Source organism: Notamacropus eugenii, chromosome 3 (assembly GCF_028372415.1).
Source record: "Notamacropus eugenii isolate mMacEug1 chromosome 3, mMacEug1.pri_v2, whole genome shotgun sequence".
Lineage (NCBI taxonomy): Eukaryota > Metazoa > Chordata > Mammalia > Diprotodontia > Macropodidae > Notamacropus > Notamacropus eugenii.
In genome coordinates, this window is record NC_092874.1 from 229,472,528 (window position 1) to 229,495,233 (window position 22,706).

General features: G+C 37.0%; 1 protein-coding gene and 2 pseudogenes across 2 annotated transcripts in view; all 3 read right to left on the reverse strand.

Moving 5' to 3' along the window:
• Nucleotides 1-22,706, reverse strand: part of LOC140534196 (olfactory receptor 2AP1-like) — a 55,773-nt gene that overhangs the window by 15,862 nt on the left and 17,205 nt on the right. Inside the window, exons 2-5 of one of the 2 annotated variants that reach the window (XR_011977212.1) lie at nucleotides 13,455-13,608; nucleotides 12,412-12,549; nucleotides 8,544-8,629; nucleotides 4,659-5,084 (exon numbers count right to left, since the gene is read on the reverse strand). The gene's annotated coding sequence lies outside the window, so the exon portion shown is untranslated. Of the gene's footprint in view, nucleotides 1-4,658; nucleotides 5,085-8,543; nucleotides 8,630-12,411; nucleotides 12,550-13,454; nucleotides 13,609-22,706 lie in introns of those variants that run through there. The other variant, XM_072654940.1, reaches the window with a different exon arrangement.
• LOC140531417 (olfactory receptor 2AP1-like) lies at nucleotides 6,522-7,450 on the reverse strand (annotated as a pseudogene).
• On the reverse strand, nucleotides 20,450-21,379 carry LOC140531418 (olfactory receptor 6C4-like; annotated as a pseudogene).

Here is a 22,706-nt window from a genome sequence, read left to right on the forward strand (position 1 = left end):
CATGGCATAATGGATAGAGATCTGGCCTCAAAGCCAGGAAGAGCTGGTTTCAAGTTCTCCTTGTGTTCCATATTGTCTATAAGAGTCTCAGTAAATCATTTAATCTCACAGTATTCTTGGAAACTTTCTATGACCGTAAGCTATAAAGAAGCTGCTGACCTGTATTAGTAGAGGGGGTTCTTTCTGCAAGTGAGATCTCATGTGTAGCCTCCTATCCCTCTCCTTAAAGATCTGTAGGGAAAGGGAATCCATTATATGTTCAGCTAGCTGATTCCATTATTGAACTGTTCCATCTTAGTTGATAACTTTCCTGGCATGGTTAAATCATGAAGGGAAATGAAAATGCTAAACACATGACAGTATTGACCTATCAGTGTAGCATGGGGTTTGGAAATAGTTTCTATTGCCATCAAAGAATAAAGCTTTAAGTGGCCAGGCTGCGTCAGCTGTTTGACACCTCTAAATCTTGCCTCTTGATCCTACCTTTTTGTCTTGAAGTTTCTAATCCTACACTAAGTGAGCTACTTTGTCTCAACCCTTTCTATTGTGGTACTATGAAGAGACCTAGATCTCTGGTCTGTCATTTATTTCTTTGCTGGCTTTAATCCTGATCCTGATCCAGGCTTCCTCTCTTATTTCCTGTAATCAACCACAATCACTTTTCTTAGTTCTGAATCCTTGATCCAGAGCAATTTCCAGTTTCTTGTACAACTGTTTGGCACTCAGGAACTTACTATTTCAGATATCATATATGTCCAGATGTTCAAAATTTAACATCATTCCAATTCATGCAAATATATTTAAAACTGGGATTATTCTATAGGCACTAGTGCCAGCGCATATGGTGAGCAACTACACCCTCAAAACCCCAGCACAGAAATGAGCCCCAGAATACAAACAGGGAGCATTCCTGGTTCTTCTCAGACTTGGAAGTATTTCTGGGACTGAGATTTGATTGATATTTCTGAGATTCTTCCTTGGCACATACACTCTTTATAACACTAAACCAACAATCCTCTGTGAGGGGTAAATAATAGTAGTGATCAGCTGCTGTCGTCTCATGTGCAATTTTGAAAAATTTCCTCTGGATTTGAAACCTTAATATATAGGGATTGTGTTCATACCTAGCTCCAGTGATTGTCCTATCCAGTCACTGCAAGAAATAATACTGTCCAACTTCATAAACAGACTGTGGCATACAATGGTTCAGGTGTTCTCTGTGCTGGAAGTACCCTGACAAGCTCTGCTAGCAGAATAATTTGTTTGTCTCTAAGAAGGCAGCATTTAACTCCATCAAAAATAAAGTGCAAGTGAAGCTCAGAGAGATATAGAATTCTTGGCTCAGTAAGAAGGCACATGAAATTCAGTGTCATGTTGGTAGTAACAATCCAAAGCACTTTTATGATGCTCTGAGGGCTATTTATGGGCCAAATGCCTATGGTGCATGTCAACTAATCGATGTTGATAAAGCCACATTGAATAGTGAGATAAAGACATGATCCTGAAGAGATGGGTGGAACACTTCCATAGTGTTTTCAACAGACCATCATCAATCAATGCTGAAGCCAGTGACTATATACTGTAGGTTCAAGCTAATCCCTCTAGCCAAACTTGTAAATGAAGAACAGGTTTGGAATGCCGTTCAGCTTCTCTCATGTGGTAAAGTTCCTGGTGCTGGTTTTATTCTAGCTAAGAGTTACAGGGCAGTTTTTGCTCATGCAAAAACTGAGTGTAATTTTCTGTGCTATATGGCAAGAGGAAATTATCCTTCAGGAGTTCAAGGATGGCTCCATTTTCCATCTATATAAAGGTAAAGAAAATAGATTTTCCTGTGACAATCACAATGACTAATCTCTTAGTGATTGCTGACATGATTTTCACCAGAGTCCTCCTTAATAGGGTAATCTAGCAGTGGGAAACCTGTCAGCATCAAGACCCCATGTGGCCTTCTAGGTCCATGGATATGGCCTTTTGATTGAGTCCAAGTTTTATGGGACAAAAAATCCTTTTATTAAGGGGATTTGCTCTGTGAAGTTTGGATTCAGTCAAAGGTCCACACCTGAGGACTTACAGGGCCACATGTGGCCTTGAGGCTACAGTTTCCCCATCCCTGGTCTAATCCTTTACCTGGATGATGGTCATCTTTCTAAGAGCACTTGTGGCTTTAGAAAGAGTCAAGGAATGGTCGATATGGTGTTTGCTAGGCAACAACTCCAGGAGAAATGCTAGGAGCAGAACAGACATCTGTACCCAACATTTATTATTCTGACCAAAGTCTTTGATACTGTAAATCAAGAAGGCTTGTGGAAAATTATAGGAAAATTTAGGTACTTGGAGTTCATCAGTATTGTATGTCAGTTTCATGACATCATTCCTGCATGGGTTCTGGATAATGGATGATTTTCTCATGCTTTCCCAATCACCAATGGATTCTTTGGGAATGAAGGACAACAACAAATTGCCTTTTCAGTTTTTAATCTGTACCATATATTTCAATGTTGAGTACTTTATAGAATAGTTGGATACCTGATACAACTAAGCCCCCTTACCCCATTTCCTCCCGTTTTTTATGATTTCCTTTTACATTCTTGAATTTTTGGTCTTCTAGATGAATTTTGTTATTGTTTTCTGTACTGGTAAAGTAGTTTCTTTACTAGTTCAGTTGGTATGAATAAATAAATTAGTTTAGTTAGCATCACCACTTTTTTTCACACTGGCACAGTTAAACCATGATAAAAGAATAGTTTTCTAATTAGGCTTATCTTTATTTCTCCCTATGGTTCTGCTTCTGATTTTCTGTACTTTGCCACCACTCTTCTGGTGCCGTGGAACTTCTCTCAGAATTTGAGGCTTTCTCACCCTGGAACATCTTTCCTCCTTCATTCTGACCTTTTTCTATTGATGAATTCCTCTTGGATTTCCATTTTGGGGAGAACCTAGAAAGACTAACATTTCTGTCTTTGCTTCTGACTTTTCAGACTATGATACCATCCCCTCCCCAATCTTCCCTATTATACCCCACCCCATGCTTTTTAGCTCTCTTTGGATTCCTACAGAAACCTTCTTTTGGATGCGAATCTCAATAATAATTCACTCCATAGTCTTTCAGCACCATGTTTTATTTGCAGTGACAAGTCACTCATTTTAACTTAGACTTGTATAATTACAACTTTGAGGTTTTTTACATTTCTTAGGTTAATGTACTTACATGCCTGTAAATTCTAGAGTTTCCTGTGTTTTCATCACTATTTAAGAGAGTATTTCCAACCTACTCATTTCAAAAGATAATTTGAAAGCTTTAAAGTCACTATCACCTTTCTCAGCAAATAAGGAGACAAGGAAGGTCTCCTTTTCATGCTTGAATGTTCCTTGTATGCTCTGATAATCAAGGATTTTTTTACACTATCATAGTCTAATCTCAGATCTAGAGCTAGAAGGTGACCCTTCATTTTATAGATGATAAAACTGAGGCCCAGCATGGTTAAGTGGCTTATTCTAAGTCATACACGTTATCAGTATTAGAGATAGAATGTGAATCCAGTTCCTTGGATTCTAATTATACCATGCTTCTTTTGTCACTGTCTTCCCCCAGAAAGAGTACTACCTGTGTGGTCTTGGATAAATCATCCTATCTATAATAGGGAGGAGGAAGGAAAGAAGGATAAACAGTGGAACCATATGCTATGACTGTAAAGTAACTGAATACCAGGATTATGAAATTCACAATTTCTTTTTCAAAGTTAAAATAAGTAAAAAGTTAAAATTTGCAAAAAGAACACTAAAGCCAACAGATGATGAACAAAAAAGCTGTGTCTTCGTTTAACTGTTGCATTAAGAATTGCCAGAGAATGTCAGAGTTCAGAGGAATCTCAGAGGATATCTACTCCAACTTGGACTTAACTGAGGATCCAATGAGCAAACTCTCCAAGATAATGGTCATCTGTTCTCCACTTGAAAACTTCTAATGAGCTGGGACTCAATACCTCCTAAAACAGCCCATTCCTATTTATTTATTTTTGTATGGTCAATGGTTAGGACACTTTTTCTTATAAATTTTTTCTAGACCTTTACTTTCACATTTGAAGGGAAGTGCCATTGAAGAATTTTCTCTCCTAGTGCTAATCAATATCTCCTCTACAATTTATACCCTTATAGAGTCTTCAGGGCTCAATGGCTGGAGATTTGGCTTCAGAGTCATGAAGATCTGGGTTCCAATCTACCCCCTTACACATAGTTGCTGTGTGAGCCTCTTAGTGACTCAGACAACTCTTTCCTCATATTAAAAACAACCTACTTGAGTGAACCCTTTGATATGGTTACACTACTTAGTGGGAATTGATCTTTCAGGGGATGAAAGGACGACTTGTGAGAGTGATTTTTATTGTTAGTTGATATCTAGAGAAGAGTGTAAAATCTCTGGATCCCACTACTTGCCCTATTCTTCCAACTCTCTCAACCCTATCCCATCTGTAGCTATTCACCTGGCTTCCTTGATCATCTGAATTTTTATCCTTCAGATATAAATACTTCAGAGTTTGGAAATAGACACCCATCCTATGGATACAATACCCTTTCTTATAATGCCATCATCCTAATATCTTCTCTTTCTGCAGTCTAACTCCCACAAAAAAATATGTTTACAACATTCCCTTCATTTTTTCTTTTTCCTCTTTCTTCTTGATCACTTGGTATTTTTTTCCCATAACACCTTTCAACTGAAATGAGTCTCTCCAAGGTCAATTACTATCTTTTAATGGTTAAATTAAAGGAACATTCTCATTTTTTATTCCTTTGGAGTTTTGTCTCGTATTTTACACTGTTGAGTAATCCTTCCTGCAGAGACTCGCTCTTCCGTGGGTTTTCATGATACCATACTCTTCTGTTTTTTTTCTCTTTCTGTCTTGCCTATTCCTTGTCAAGATCCTTTGCTGTTATCATTATCTATTTTCTGTCCCACCACTTCATTTCTTGTCCAATGGTTCTGAACTTTCTTTCATTCCATTTTCTTCATTCCACTCTATAGTTTCCCTTAGTGGACTCTTCACATCCAAAAGATGTAATTGAAGGGCTTTCGCAGATGATTCCTAAATTTTACACACACACACACACACACACACACACACACACACATAATCTGAGTATATACATTTGTGTATATTGTATGTAGAAAATATGTATTTATACACAACTGTATTTTATATATACACTTATATATAGTGGTATATGTAAGTAAACACTTGCATATATATAGATGTGTATGTAAAGTTCTATACATCCAAGTATGCATGTACATATATGTTTTATATGTATATGCTACTGTTATTTCTCTCCTTAGCACTACCTCTTTAATAGTGGTGACAAACTCAAATAGAAATAGGTACCACTAATCATGTATAAGGATCCCTGAGGCCATATGTTGATTTAGAAAAACACATAATAACATCATAATAACAGTTAATCACTTCAGCTGTCTTGCAAGCAAACCTTCAGAGATATCAGTATTGTTTCTCCTAGAAATTTAGCAGATGTAAGACATTAACAGAAGGAAAGGTTTTCTTTCTTTCTTAGGAGTGAGGAGAATTGAGCATGTATGAAGCAAGAAGGGAAGGCACCAGTCAGTTTCCGGTATCATTGGACTGAGAGTATCAAAAAAGAGTTAAAAAAAGACAAAACTGAAATCATAGACTTTCAGAGTTGAATATGAAGCCAGGGGTCATCAGTCTACAGTAACATATTCAAGACAACACAATAAAGCAAATATTTATTAAGAGCATACCATGTGTCAGGCACTGTAATGATTGCTGAGGATGTAAATAAAATAAAAATACCCCGTGCTCTCAAGGACTTTGTAATCTAATTGGGTAAGACAACAGACAAAGGGGAGCCATAAATGGGGGTGTTGTTGATGGGCATCTGAGCTTTACTCAAATGGAGGGTTGAGGAGGAATTTTTATTTCACCGTCTTGTCCCCCAAAGGGACAGAGGCTACTGAGAGCACAGATGATTTATGAGGACTTGAAATGATGTAATTATTATCTAGTAATCCAGCCTCTCCTTGAAGCACAAATTCTTTCCTGGGAAATGGACAAATCTTCCCTCATGAAACAGCTCATTCTGGTTTTGTACTACTTTAGTTCTTAGAATGTTCTTCCTATTTTTGAACTAATATCTATTGAAATCTGTTTCTTTCCTGGTCCAAGAGGTAATGTCTGGGGTCAAGAAGAGTAAGGATAATTACTCTTCCATATGATAACCCGTTACATAGTTGAAGGCAATGATCACATATTTTGTTGTCTTTTTTCTATGAGTTATACATTCCCAATAATTTAAAGCTATCTTCAGATGACCAGATTTCTAGACCCTTCCCCAACCTGATAATGCTCTTCTAGATGGACGCTCCAGTTAACCCATCAAAACCCTTGCAGCCAATCTAAGGCAGTACTTTTTAGTACTTCATTTATTTCATGCATGATTTCTCCCTTCCCCCTAGGTATCCAAGCAGGCTTAAATTCTTCATCTCATCAATGACTTATAATCTTTTGGACTAAGTCCTTGAAGGCTTGTATCACCTGCTTGTTTCTCAGAGTATAGACAATGGGATTCAACAGAGGGCTTATGGAGCTGTTGAGCACAGCTACCCCCTTGTTGAAGGTGGCATCATCCTTTGCTGAGGGCTTGATCTCCATGATGATGCAATTTCCAAAGGAGAGAGAGAGGACAATCATGTGGGAGGAACAGGTGGAAAAAGCTTTTTTCCTTTGTTGACTAGAAGGAAATTTGAGAATCCTCCTAATGACGTTTGTGTAAGAGAGCATCACAAGCACTAGGGTTATCACAAGTGTCAGCACAGCTAAGAATGAATCAACCAGTTCTGTTAGGCTGGTATCTGAGCAGGAGAGTTTCAGAAGGGGAGTTGTACCACAGTAATAATGATTTATGACTTTGGATGAGCAGAAGTTTAGGTGATTTGCCATTAATACCACTGGGAGGGAAGTCAGCAACCCAGCCAACCAAGAGCAAAGAACAAGCAGGACACAGACTCTGCTGCTCATGATGATTGTGTAATGTAAGGGCTTGCAGATGGGCACATAGCAATCATAGGACATGCAGTCAGGAGGTAAAACTCAGTGGGCCCCAGAAATATAGCAAAAAAATGTTGAGTGAAGCAGGCAACAAAGCTAATGGTTTTGTTCCCTATTGAAATACCGTACAAGAGTCTTGGAATGAAAACAGATGTGAAGAAAATTTCTAAGATGGAGAAATTTCAAAGGAAGAAATACATGGGGGTTTGGAGGTGAGAGTCCAGCAGGGTGAGTGAGATGATGGTCAGATTTCCAATGACACTGAATGTGTAGGTAAGAAAGAGAAAGAGGAAAAGTGCAACCTGGAATTCAGGAGCATCTGTCAGACCCAGCAGGATGAAGTGAGTCAGTGTGGTGAGGTTTTTCATTGTGACCTTAACTGGATCTGAAAGTGAAAAGAGCAATCAGGTATAAAGATGAGAGGGGTAGGGGTCAGGCTGTGAGATCCAAGGGAATCATGTTGTGAAGGTTTCTTCTACCTCTCATGTTGACTCTGTGTATGACTTGTCCCAAAAGTCCTTATCAGGGTTTTGGTATTTCACCCCTCATAGAGAAATAATATTCCATTCCATTCATATACCACAATTTGTTCAGCCAATCTCCAATTGCGTATGAGGTAGACTTAGGTACCCTCTGGATACTCATTCTGTGATTTTATTTTTTTTCTGCACTCCTGTACTCCCTGCTTTACACTGAGGAAGTTTGCAGCTCTTCTCTCCTCAGGATTATTCTCCCTCTCAATGCCTGGCTTGTTTCCCTGTTGAGATTGGAATATTTTTACACGCAATTCTTGCAGTGTATATTTATGTGCTTGTGTTCAGCCCTCTGTTTCAATCAAAATTAAAGTAAAGTGAATCACAAAATTCTGAGCACATTCAATGTATTGGCAAAGCTAGCAATTACCAAAAAAGTGGTCTTTAGTTTGTCAGCAATCAAAAAGACCCTACACAAGGCAGATAGACCATTTTTGCAGACAATAGGAAGAGAATCCAAAAGCTACAAGGCAATATCTTTGACAAAAATGCAAAGACAAATTTTACAAAGCCTCCTAGGTGGCAAAACAATATGATGTGTTTGGAATATAGGTCTAGCAGCTAAGTTGTCCTTTCATCCTGTCACTATGAAAAGCTCATTGGTGGTGTCCTCCTTCATTGTTAGTTTCCATCACAGTGATAACACATTAGACTTTCTTGTAGGACAGCCAATGTTTCAGAGATTTCCTCTCTAATTTCAACCTGCATCCTTTCAAGGATAATAGATTTCCTTAACACAAGAATAGAACAGTGATTATTAGGAAAACCAAACTTTTTAGATTAATTAAATCATAAAGGAAAGCTGAATTTCTGAATTTTCTTAAGTTCACTCAGAGAGAAAGAAATATGGCTTGTAAAGTATACAAAAATGCCAGCGGAGGTACAGAATACATTCAGTTGCAAAATAGAATAATTTCAATTGTCTTACCTCCTTTATTCATTTCAGATGAATGAGATGAATGTAACTTTTCTCCATCCTTTCCTCCACGTTGCGTATTCTTCTTTTCGTGCTCCCTGTTAATGAGAAATAACAACTTCTGCTGCTTGTTGCTCCTCTACAAACTAACATTTTTCTTTGATCTATCCTTCTTTTTCATTTTTTAAAAACTCTTAAAAAAATAACAAATCTACTCTCCTGACCTCTGTTTTTCTTATTTAACTCTCTCCATATCCTTTGGATATTGGATATGCTTTGGAGACATTTAGTTTTTAAGAGGCACTTGTATCATTTCTATGGAATTCCTGGCTATATATCACCCTATACCTCCTAATTACTTAAATAAATTTACATTTCTAGGTTTGTACTTTAAAGTTCCAATTTAGCTCTGTTACATTTATCAGAGGTATTTGAATGTCCTTTATTCTATCAAAGATGTATTTTCCAGTTCTGTAGAGTTACACTTACTTTGGTATGTAACTTAGGTATGGTAAGTTTTACTTAGTTGTAAGTCTATATATTTTGCTTTTTGAAATATAACATTGTAAGGACCCCTGTCATGTTTTAAATTATAGCTGCCAGTGTTTTTTGATCCTGATTGTGGTCTGTTGGTTTTTGAACTGCTTATAGTGTGTCTGTTTATCTATCTATCTATCTATCTATCTATCTATCTATCTATCTATCTATCTATATCTATCTGTCTGTCTGTATGTCTAAATATCTAGATCTAGGTACATAGACCTAAATATTTATTTATATAGACTGAGATATTTAGACATTAATATTGAAGCTATAGATTTTGCTTATGACATACCAAGCACTTTTCCCTTTCTATTTTCAGGATGTAATTGGGGTATATCTTCACTTTGCGTCCTGGTTCTAATAGCCATTTATTGTTGTTCAGTCATTTTTCAGTCCTTTTTGACTCTTTGTGATCCCATGGGGAGTTTTCTTGGCAAATATACTAGAGTGAGTTGACATTTCCTTCTTCAGATCATTTTATAGATAAGGACCTGAGATGAAAGGGTTAAGTGATTTGCCCAGGATCACACAGCTAGTTAAGTGCCTGAGGGAAAATTTGAACTCAAGAAGATGAGTATTTCTTATTTCAGGCCTAGCACTCTATTCACTGTGTCATCAGAGGTGAAATAGACCCACAAAGCACCAAAAAAAGGATACATGTGTTTGCTTCTAATTCCCCAGCTATTTCGTTGAGAGAGTTTACAGCAAGCTCTACATGTTACTCTCTCTATGTGTAAGGATTCTGGGGAATGGGCATCCCAGCACTAAAGGATAATATATATTGGAACTTGAGGATATTTGAAGTTTAATGATAAATGAATGAAAATGATCTGCAGCTGTTTCTTGGTTTTCCAGTTTGATTCAGAGTTTCCAGAGAACTTCAGATTTGGAAGGGGCCTCAGAATAATTTAGTCTATCCTTTGCTTAGCCAAGAGTATCTTCTAAAAAACTTCTCCCAAATAATGTCCTTTTAAATATTTCTAATGTGATGGAATCCAATGCCTTTCAAGGTTGCAGTTCAGTTGTGACCCCATTTGGGATTTTCTTGGCAAAGAAATGAGTGGTTTGTCATTTCCTTCTCCAGCTCACTTTTTAGATGAGGAAACTGAGGCAAACAGGGTGAAGTGACTTGCCTAGGGTGACACAGCTAGTAAGTGTCTGAGGCCAGATTTGAACTCAGGAAGATTAGTCTTCTTGACTTCAGGCCTGGTGCTCTATACACTGTTCCATGTAATTGCCCTTGCCTTCCAAGGTAGTCCATTGTTTTTTTGCATAGCTATAATGTTTCAGAAATTTTTCTTAAATTTTTAATTGGCCAGATCTTTGGTTCTGTTGGTGTAGGGAAATCTTGGTGAGGAACTTGTACCATTACAAATCAGCACATTCTCTGGCACTTAGATCCTTGGAGAAGCTGTATGGGGTAACAGCCAGAGAGTTGGTTTCTGAGTCTTCAAGATTTTTATTCTAATCTGCTCTTTGATAAATATTGACTATATGACTTGAGGCAAGTACCTTAATGTTTCAGTGGCCCAAGGAACTCTTTTCCTCATTTGAAATACAAATTTGCTTCATTGCAATGTTCACTTGGTTTGCCCTCTGATTTTGTTATCCTACTGAATATGAGGAAACCTTTCAAAGTGACCCAAAGGAGATTTCTAGAAGTAGATTTTATTTTTGCTTTCAGTTATTTTAATGATCTTGGAGAAAGTATGCTTTAGCCTCTGAATCCCCTTTCTTCACCTCCCTCAGTTCCTTCAGCTCTCTCAACACCATTCACATTTATTGTCACAGTTCCGAAAATCATCTGAATTTTATGTCTCAGATACAAATGGAGTCCCCTTCAGAGTCTGAGATGATGCCTATCTCATGGAGCCAGGATTCTTTTAGCATCTCCCTAATCTCTTGTTCCTGAAGTATCCCTAGAGCACAGGATGATTCAGCTACTTCTTACCGCTCTAGCACTAGTTAGAAAAGAAGGACATTTGGAGTGTCTCTGCTGCACATCTGTACATGAATACGGATGACAATGGTCAGATACTCTAGGACTCTCAAGGAGTAATGGATGTTTCTACTTTTCTGCAAACTTCAGACCCATCAGTCCAATTCCCAATATAGCCTTTCCATCTAGGAAATGCATTCACACACTTTTTCTGTTCAATAACCATAGGAAGAAAATATGTTTTCTCTGACTCCCTCAATGTACCTGTTATCTTCCCTCCAAGAAGAATTCGTATTTATAGAAGTTTAGTAGAAAGGCAATAGGTACAATCTCACTTTGCCTCATGCCAGCCTTGTGGATGTTTGCATCATCTCTCTTCCTGGCATCAATACAAAATCGAACTGAGAGTCAACATTATTCAGGTGAGCAAAGAGGCATAATTAGAAGGAAAGAAAGGGACTATATAGGTTAGAATATATCTGATCTCTGTGTGTTCCAGAAGGAATGATGGTGATGACCTCTGCAAGCATTCTCTAAACTGTCTTGGCAGGTTCTATATTAACTACAGTGACTCAGGTTTCTCAGTTCTGTTCAGGACAGGCACTGGGGGATCAATTGAGTGGACAAACAAAATGTCTTCTGGGGATTTATTGTGAAGGTAGTAATGAAAATATTTCATAGAGAAGTTTGAAAACAAAACTGTCATCAGGTGGCTAAGAGGGAATGCTTTGGAGAAGTAGGGAAAGAACATGTCAGGAGAGCATTGGTTAAGCTTCTAGAATCTGGTGATAGAAGGAAGAAAGAAAGAGTTTAGGAGGCATCTTCCTCTTCGGCTGCTAGTATCCCGAACACTGCTCAAATATTTGCATCCAAATCAGGAACCAAATTGTTCCTGGAAAATGTCAAGTCTCAGGGAATGTTTCCTTTTATATGTATATATGTGTGTATGTATGTGCACATGAGTATTCATACACACATACATGTATAAATACATATATGAGATAGCTATCTATGTACCTACCTACTGAACACAAATTTTCTGAGCCCACATCCAGGGCAGTATTCATGTGTTCTCAGGTAGGGGCAGTGTGTTTTCCCTCCCTGACAGGGAATTGCTCTCTTGAAGACTTCTCTAAAGGAAAGCTATGGAAATTTTCTACATTTGTCCAGTTATTCTCTAGACCCAGGTTTTCTCTGCCCTTGCTTCTTAAGGCTTCTCACATGTGTGAGGTCTCAGACCCCAATTCATTCACAGAGCAATGACATACTTGATATGATATTTAGTATATGTAATGATATTCCAGGAATTCACATCTACATAGAACTTCTCTACTGTCACAAATAGTGATATATGATATATCTGATATAGTGGTGGTGGGGATTTGGAGGTATACTTACACTCCTGATAATCCAGACAACTTCATAGACTTTGCTAAATCCTCAGTATCTTGAAAGGTAGGTCAGAGCTGAGAGTTTATGCAGTGGTGAAGAAAGTGACATCCCTGAGGCCTTTAAAAGGTCCTGTCATGTTCTCTCCTGGAAAAAAACCTCCATTTTTCAAAGGATTACTAGTAAGGGAATACCTATAACCACACCTATTCCCGTGCCCCCTTTGTGGGTATTTGTACCATATCTGTACCTAGAGTTGATACAAAATTGAACTGAAAGTCAGTGTTACTGGCAAATAGGTAGAGTTAGAAGAAAAGAAAGGGAACTTTGGAGGTTAGAATGCTTCTGATTGTGAATTCCAGAAATAATGATAGTGATAACCTTTACAGGCTGCACATGGACTTCTTGGCAGGTTGTACACTAATCACAATGTTTCAGGTTTTATTCCTTTCTGTTCAGGACAGTCACTGTGGGATCAACTGAATGAACAAACAAAAGGTGCCCTGGGGAACTCATTGTGAAGATACTAATGAACTTCCTTCTTTGGCAGTTTTAGAAGCAAACTAATAAACAGGTGGCTAAGACAAAAGGGTGCTGATAAGGAGAAAGGAAGGCATCAGGAAAGTATCCAGAGGAGCTTGGAGTCTAGCAAGAGGAGCAAGAGGGACAGGGTTCTGAATTCTGCTTTGGACTATATCTCCATCAATATTTATAGACTTGCTATTTCTGTTAAGATTAACAATGACTTTGCACAAGGTTTGTGTGTGTGTGTGTGTGTGTGTGTGTGTGTGTGTGTGTGTGTGTGTGTGTGTGTGTGTGAGAGAGAGAGAGAGAGAGAGAGAGAGAGACAGAGAGACAGAGAGACAGAGAGACAGAGAGACAGAGAGACAGAGAGATAGAGGTAGAGAGAGACATTCTGTATGTGTTGTTTCCTACTATTCTACACTAGTTTCATAGTATTTAGAGGTAACAGTGGGACATAATGATCTATTCAGTCCATACCCCAAGGTTTTGAGATGAGTAAACTCAAGCCAGGATTTTAAGTGACTTACCCAAGCATACACGGGAAGCCAATAAGTGACTTCACTCCAGATCCTCTGGATCCACACTAGATGCAGTACTGCATCTAGTACACTATGGTGTTCTCAGGTTGGAGCAATATATTTCTTCTCCATGAAAAGGAATATTTCTCCTGAAGATTTCTTTCTGAGGGGAAGGATGGAAAAACTACAATCATGTTTCCCCTTCTATTTTCATCCTATCATTCTTCACTCTTTTTTCCCCTTTAACACTTCCTCTTACTTCCCTTACTCTTCAGTGACATACTTAATGTCATCTTGAATATACATAGTCCTGATTCAACTTGACATTCAAGCTATATTTAGGTTGCATCAGGTCTATGGACTATGTGGTAACAAGTGCCTCATAGGCTGGAATGGAAAGGAGCTCCCCATATAATAACAGTGAAACTAAACTCTGGCAGTTTACACCACAGCAAAAAGGTTTTGAATATGGTCCACATGAGTAATTTGGTCTGTTTTCTGAGGGCTATTCTAGTTAATTTCCTAAGCTCGTGATCAAGTGAAATTTATTGCATTTTTACTCATTTGAAATTAGTCGGGTGTGATCAGCAATTCATTTTCCTTTATATTTCTTGAAAAGGGTCCCACCTGAAACTGTCAAAGTGAAGTATGTTGCTTGTATTAGTGATTGAATGTTAACAGAGTGGCCAAAAAAGTGTCATAAAATTGTCTTGAACATTTAGAACAAAACGAATATCTCAATTTTGGGGCAGTATACTAAAAGATGGAGAGGAGAATATACAGAAACAAAATACAACACAATATAGCAATATAAAACCATCATGGACAGTAAGCTTTCAGTGTGCCATCTTTTCTTTAAAATATTTAGTACTTTCCTGTATTTTTTGTTACTTTTATCTATCGACCCATTAGCCTGAGAATTTTATTGCCTTTTGATTTCATCCCTCTATTCAAAATTTCCCACAACTATTTCATGTCATCATTTTTTGTTGTAACAATTGATCAGGTTATTTACAACTAGTATATATTGCTTTATACTTCTCACGCTGATGTGTGCCTACCTTCTCATTATCAGTTAGGTCAATCAGCTGGATATTTTATTACCCAATTATTGTTAGGGTGTAAATAAGTTGGGATTTGAACTCAGATCTTTTAACTCCAAATAGCATGCTATTTCCATTATTTCATGTTACCCAGTAACCAGCAGAGAGCTCCAGTTCATATAAAGTTCCAGTTATAGTGATCCTGTATCTTGCAGGAGAAATTAAAAAAAAATTGGTTATCCTTATAAAATTAAAAATCTGATACTATCACTGCTTACAGTATATGTTCTAAAGACTAAGTAGTTTAATGTATTTTTTCCTTTCTTCTGAATTAATAGTCTGGTTATATTGCAAGGAAATACAATGAACCTAAAAAAGATGGGGATCAAGATATTTAAATCCAACTGTTATATAATGACATTCATCCAATATTCACTGAAGATTTCTAATTCTATTTAGATTGTTTCCAATAGCAGAGGGGAAATCCACTGTAATTTTCAGCAACTGAGCTATGTTGCTAGAAATCTGGATATAGCCTTTCTTTCCCCAGAGTTCCCAAAGGAAACCAAACTGGACCAAATTTGTCTTTAGTACATATAGTGTGATCAATGAGTGTACCTGATTTCTGCTTCCATTTCTGTTTCACTACAGGGCTATTTAAAATTTTTAGGATCAAGATCAAGAATTTAGGTTCAAGATTGAAGGCTTTTAATATGCAGTCTAAAGAATAATGAATTTTCTTCATTTTTTTAGTGTTCTTAATAATGAAGTAGTTCTATTTGTTATGATATGAAATCTAGTTACCAAGAACCCAGATGCCTATATCCAAAACAGTTTTATAAGAACCCTGATCCAATATCTGGATCCGAATAGTAGAGAATTCCAGTTCATGTTAGATTGCTGTCAGGAACTTGCATCATGAAAACCACAGAGAAACGTTATTGCCGTTAGTAATCTAGATGTGTAAGTATATTCCTTACATGTTATAGAGAAAAAGTATTTTGCTCTTCTTTGTTTTAAATTGTTCTCAATTAACGTGATCACTATATTTCAAATTAATGGAATAAAATCCTATTTTTTAGGATTTTATATATAGATACTCAAATTTTAAACAGTTATACAAGAACATAGTTCCATTATTGATTGAAGAGCTCCATTGCATGTAAGTTATTGACAACAGTCAGACTCCTAAAAATCCTTCTAGTCAAATCCAGTGTAGAACCCCCCATGGAAGAAGAGGGATACTCCCTTAGGAGAGCCTTCTAAAGAGACAAGGATTTGATATTATGACCACTGCCCTCTATAATGTCCTTGAGGTTAGTTGGCTGGTGAATATTTGTACAAGATGGTTCTCCAGATTGACCTTTTCATTGGGCCATGATGCCTGCAAGAGGATAAACGTTCTCTTAGTTTCCTTACTTCAGATGACTTTGAACCATCATGAAAATTGATGACAATGTCAAAAGAGTCATCTTCCGAATTGTGGCCCTAATATTCCTAGTGTTGCTCCTGTTCACCACCAGTGCTTTAAACATGAGACCCACTATATACTGCCAAGATCTGGTACTATGTACCACCTGGAGTAGATTTTAAAGATTCATCCTTTTAAAAAGTGAATTAAGAAGGTAGATAGTAAAAACCTGAAATTTTGGGTTTTTATTCTCCTCCATATTCAATCAATCCTTTGGGGTGATATTACATTACTTGCTGTCTTGTTTTGTATTCTTTCTATTTTTTTTTTTTGCAGTAAGTTCTTTATCTAGTCATTTCTGTACCAGGCTTCTAGCATCCCTGATGTCAGAGATGTCAATAATGTCATTATGATAATTTAAGTAGTACTCTGGAAGACCTTTATCAGTTAGCTACAAAATAATGCTCTGTCACAGAATCATCTGAGCCACAACAGGAATATTACACCATAGATTTATAGGTCTAAGCTTAGAGGCCAGTGAGATGTAATTTCAGCCCAGATCTTGGTTACTTCAAGCCCTGAGCTTTGTCCTCTATTCCAGGATGTTCTCTTAGACTGGATTAGTTTTCATGTAAAATATGCTAAAAATATCTTTGAGGTTCAGTTGTTCCAGAGTATTGAGGATTAAACCAATGACCAGAGCTGAGTAGAAACATTTAAATTAGAACCTGAGGTATCACATTACTCTCATTGCTGTCAAGGCTTCCTTCTGACCTTGCTGCTTGAACAATTTTCAGGGAGTCCTGTCATTCTTAAATTATCTATGATTGTGTGTTCATCCTTCATTGCCGAAGAACACCATGCCATCAGAGAAATAATGACATGACTTGCACTTGACTTTGTTTTGTGTGAGGGAGGGCTGTGCAGGTCACCAGTCTCACTTCTCCTTCAGAGCCATCTGAATCCAGTGACCAGATATTCATCAGGATGATTGGTGATGACCCAGGATGAGGCAATTGGGGTTAAGTGACTTGCCCAAGGTCACACAGCTGGTGAGTATCAAGTGTCTGAGGTGAGATTTGAACTCAGGTCCTCCCAACTCCTGCACTGCTCCTCTATCCACTGCACCACCTAGCTGCTCATCTCTGATTGACTCAATTTTCAGAATATGAACATTATGTGGTATCACTTATTTTACCTCCATGACAATGGTGACCCGACATCATCTGTCAGCCCCTTCTAATTGTTCAATGCATGTATCTTTCTATATTTCTCTTGATTTTTGTTTTTGCATTTCAGTGTTTCTATATATTTCTTGCTTTTTGATTAAGAATATATAAAAATCATCTAATCCACTAAATATCTATTTTTCTCATGTAAAATAATATGCAGCTTTTTCATGGTGACTGATTATTGGCTGTAAGCCTATATCTTTTGCCCTTTTTGAATACTATATCCCAAAGATAGTCTATCACTTATATCACAAGGTGTAAAGTCTTGTATGGTGCTGTTTATGCTTCCTAAGTAATTGAACACCTAGTTGCTTGTAATATTTTTCTTTGATGTGGAAGCTCTGAAATTGATTATGAAAACAATTTTTCATTTTGACTTTTCTTTCAAAAAGTGATTGGTTAATCGTTTCAATTTTCCCTTTGTCTTCTGAATCTAATAGATGTTGGCAATTTTTACTTGTGATTTCTAGAAATGTAGTGTTCTAGATAGAGAGAGGGAGAGAAAGAGACAGAGAGAAAAAGACAGAAACAGAGAGCGAAAATAGGAGAGAGAGAAGAGACAAGAGAGAGGGGGGGAGAGAGAGAGAGAGAGAGAGAGAGAGAGAGAGAGAGAGAGAGACAGACAGACAGACAGACAGACAGACAGACAGACAGAAGGTCACAGTATGTTATCTGGCTAATCTTCACCTAGGGAGCAACAGCAAAAAAATCAAAAAGGGGTTGACAGGTTGTGTTCATCCTTTTTGCCAAAAGACTACGCGATCAGAGAAATGATGACATGACTTGCACTTGACTTTGTTTTGGGTGAGTGAGGGCTGTGAAAGGTCACCAGCCTCATTTCCCCTCTGGAGCCATCTGGTTTCAGTGGCCAGATATTCATCAGGATGACTGGAGATGGCCCCACATGTATATGTACGCACATACATACATATACATACGTAAAGATAATGCAACCCAATCTGATGAAGGAAAAAGCATAAACAAGAAAGACAGTGGAAACATACTGAAGAAGATTCCCAGGAGTACTTGTGCTGAACTGAAGGGAAAAAAAAAGGATTCTGAGAGTAAAAGGTGAAAGTGGAATGCACTATAAACACAGGAGACAATTTAAAAAACAGAGATAAACAAAACCAAAGCAAAAATGGTCACTGATTTGACATATAAATCTCTTAAATTTTGGGGAAAAAATGATAAACAAATCAGTTCATTTGATCCAAAATGTGATACCAAAAATTAAAAGAAATCAGAATTCACAACAAAAAGAGGAAAGGAAAAAACTGATAAATGAAATGGAAGAAGACTCAAAAGTATTTTAAAAATCGGACTAACAGTTCTAACGCAATAAAGAATCTGAATGATGCAATTTTTGAAAAGGAAATTAAATAATCCAGAAACTAAGTTCCAAAGAAGGAAGAAAAATTCAGGTGCCACATAGATTTACAAGGGAATTTTGTCAAATATTTAAAGAATAATAAATTTGTAGAAAATTGAGAAAGAATAGCTCCACAGAAACTGAGTAAGAGATATAACAAGAAGGCAGGGATTCTCATCACTGCTAGATGCTAAAGATAGGTGAAGAAGTTAGATGAGGAGTGGAAAAAGTCATTGAATCTGGCATTTAAGAATTAGTTACCTTGAAGGGGCATGAGGTTGCAGCAGAGATAGATTGCAAGATATGGAGCAGTTCATACAAAATTGGGAAATGGAGGAAGTAAATATTGAATTTTTTTGTTGGAATTTATTTTTAGGCAATTTTTAAAAATTTTATTCATGTACCTTGTTTTTATGTCATGTAAATTTACAGATCACTCCCATGTTGCTAGAGGTCTCTTGTGGCAAAATAAAGGAGTTAAGAAGTGACTTCATCTGAAAGTGCTGTAACATTTCACATATGTAACACTCCCCCTTGCATCTTGCTATAAAAATTTACAGAATCTACACTCTCTCACTACCACCCTTCATCCAGTCAAAATTGAAGTATAAGATTCTTGTCACAAATATAGTCAAGCAAAAAAAAAAAATTTCCATGAAAATGCAAGAAATGTGCTTATGTATGTATGTGTATATCTATATTTATATCCAGTTCTCTACTCTAAATCAATCAATCCTCAGTAATGGATGGCATATGTCAATAGCCTATGGAACCATGAATGTTTGTTGTATTGATAATAGTTCTTACAATTTTTATATTTTTCTTTTTGTGTATATTAATCATTTTTGCAGTGTTGTTTTCGTAAGTATTGTTCTCTTGTTGCTGTTCTCACTCTCCATAAGTTTATAAAAGTCCTCAAAATTGTTCACTTACATAATTTTGATGTTATAAAATAAATTATTTTTCTAGTATTGCTAATTTCATTCTGCATCAGTTCATTTAAGTATTTGCATTTCTTTTGGAAATTATTTATTTATTTCTTACAGCACAATAGTACTCCCTCTAGTTACGTCAGAATATATTCAGGTGTTCCGCAAGTGTTGGACATCTTGTTTTCCAGCTTTTTTGTCACCACAAAAAGAGCTGCTATAAATATTTTTGAACATGTAAGAACTTTTCCTCTTTCTATGATTTCTTTTGTGTCTAACAATGAATATCTTCAACAAGCTTGTAGAATATAAAATGGATCCACGAAAATTTTCAGCCTTTCCTATCGAAATTTAGTGGAGAGGAATGAAGGGAAGTGGTAAGAGAATTAAGGGAAGGCTGTTTTCTTCATCAGGATAAAGGAGAATTGAGCATGTCTGGAGGAAGATGGGAAGGAGCCAATCGAGTGTGGGCATCACTGGAATGAAAGAATCAGAAGAGAATGAAAAATTAAAAAAGCAATGAAATCATGACCTCTCAGAGTTGGAAGCCAAGTCAGGGGTCAACTACTCTAATCTCTTCCTGAAGCAAAAATTCTTTCTGTAATATCCTTGAATAATGGGCAAATCTTCCCCCCTGACGTATCCCATTATGGTTTTGGACAGATGGAGTTCTTAGGACATTCTTCCTGTTATTGAACTCAAATCTTCTTAAATATATTTGTGTTTTGGTCCAATAGGTATGGTTAAACGGAGCAAGGCTAATTCTCTTCCACATGAAGACCTTTTATATATTTCAAAGTTTTTCACTGTTGTCTTTTCCATGGATTATACTTTCTCAGTCATTTTAAGATATGCTCAAATGCCTAAACTTCTAGGACCTTCTCCATACTGGTTACCCTGCTCCACACACCATATAGTTTCTGCATCAACTCCCCAAGGCACTGATAATTGTGTAATATGTAGTATGCACTCTTCCTCCTCCCAGTTTTTCCATGGAGTTGTGAATTCTTTGTGTCATCAATGATCCATAATCTTTTCAACCAATTCTTTGAAGGCTTGTATCACTTTGAAGGCTTATTTCTCAGGGTATAAATAAAGGGATTCGTTAGAAGGTTTATTGAGGTATTGATCACAACCACTTTCTTGCTGAAGGAAATATCATCATTTCCTTAGGGCTTAATGTACATTAAGATGCAGCTTCTTTAAGAGAGGGAGATGACAATCATGGGAGGAACAGGTGGAAAAAGCTTTCTTACTTTGTTGAGCAGAAGAAAATCTGAGAATTGTTCTAATGATTCTTATATAAGAGAGCATCATAAGCACCAGGGCTATTACAACTGTTAGGATTGCCAAGATAGATTCCACTAGTTCTAAAAGGCCTGTGTCTGAGCAGGAAAGCTTAATAATGGGAGTAGTATCACAGTACTAATGGTTTTTAACATTGTTTGAATAGAAGTCTTGGTGTTTTGCCGTGATAATTGCTGTTAGAGAAATTAAGAACCCAGCCAACCAAGAGCAAAGGATGACCAGGACACAGACTCAGTTGCTTGTTGTGGCTGTATAATGTAGGGGTTTCCAGATGGCAATATAGTGATCATAGGACATGACAGCCAGAAAGTAAAACTTGTTGACCCCCAGAAATTTTGTAAAAAGGTGCTAAGTGATGGAGCTAACAAAGCAAATGGTTTTGTTTCCCATAGAGATGCTATGCAGGAGTCTGAGGATAAGAACAGATTTGAAGAGGATTTCTAAGATGGAGATATTCCAAATGAAGAAATCCATAGGGGTTTGGAGAAGGGAGTCCAGCAGGGGTAGCATGATGATGGTCAGGTTGTCAATGATGCTAAACATGTAGGTGAGAAAGAGAAAGAGGAAAGTACAACCTGGAATTAGGGAGTTTCTGTCAGACCCAGCAGGATAGTCATTAAATGAGGGCAGGTTTTTCATTGTGACCTTGACTGGATCTGAAAGTGAAAAGAAGAGCAACCAGGGGTAAGAGTGGGAGAGTTGGGAGTCAGGTTGGGAGTGCAATGGAATAAGTTCGTGTAAGTCCATTCTATCATATTGCTGTTGGCTTCTCATAAGCTCCATTTCCTTTGAGTTTTGTATGGTATAATTGGTCCTGAAAGTCCTTATCAGTGATTTCACATTTTACTCCTCAAATAGCAACCATATTCCATTAAATTCACATAATACAGTTTCTTCATCCATTTTCTAATTGTCTAAGAAGGTTGTTGTGGATTCTGCTTATTTTCTTGTCCCCTGCTCTTTCTTTAGCTCTCTTTTTAGGATCATGTATTTTATTTTGGTTGCAGTTATTGCCTGCTCTCTAGTGTTCTTTCTCGTACCTTCTTTTCCCTCTCTAACCCCATTTAATTTTTGTTGAGGAAATTTTATTTCTGTATGAAATTCTTATGTATCTGTGTGCATGTTCAACTCTCCTTTGTCGATTTCACATAAGACTGAGGTTAATCTAATGCCTGCTTCCTCACTCTTCCCTCCATGTTTGCATCCTTTTCTTAGCCATTCCAATAATGAACAACAGTAAACCTCACATGCTTGTACCTCCTCTCTATGCTATTATTTCCCCTTTATCCTTCTTTCTGTTTCCCCTCATAGCACTCTTGGAATAGACCCTATCTACCCACCATGATTTTTCTTATTTAACTCCCTCAATATCCTTTGAAGACATTCAGCTTGTGAAAGGACACATTTCTTCTCTATTACAATGTTAGCAATATGTTATCATATAGTTCCTTCCCATTTTTTCAAATAAATCTACTTTTTTAGGTTTCCTTGTTTTCTTTTCAGATTTAATATTTCCTATTCAACTTTGGTCTTTTCATCAGAAAGACTTGGAAGTCCTGTTCCACTAAAGGTCAATTTTCCCAATATTGGGAAAAATAAAAACAAAACAATAACCCAACAACCAAGCTTTTCAGTTTAGGTTATAATTGTTTATAAGCCTGTATGCTTTAGTTTTTGCATTAGAATATTCCAAAATCGTATCTCACTTTTATAATAGTTACTACCAGGCTTTTTTTTTAAAATCCTAATTGTGGTCTATTGATACTTTACTTGCTCCTTTCTGGATTCTTATACTATCTTTCTTTTTGACACAGAAGCTTTGGATATTTGGTATAACATTCTTCGACTTCTCCTTTCAGAGAAATTATTTCAAGAGGTGATTGGTGGAGTTTTTCTGTCTTCATTTTGGCTTTATTTTATTTTTTAATGTGATAAAACTGGTAATTTTCTATTATGATTCTTTTTG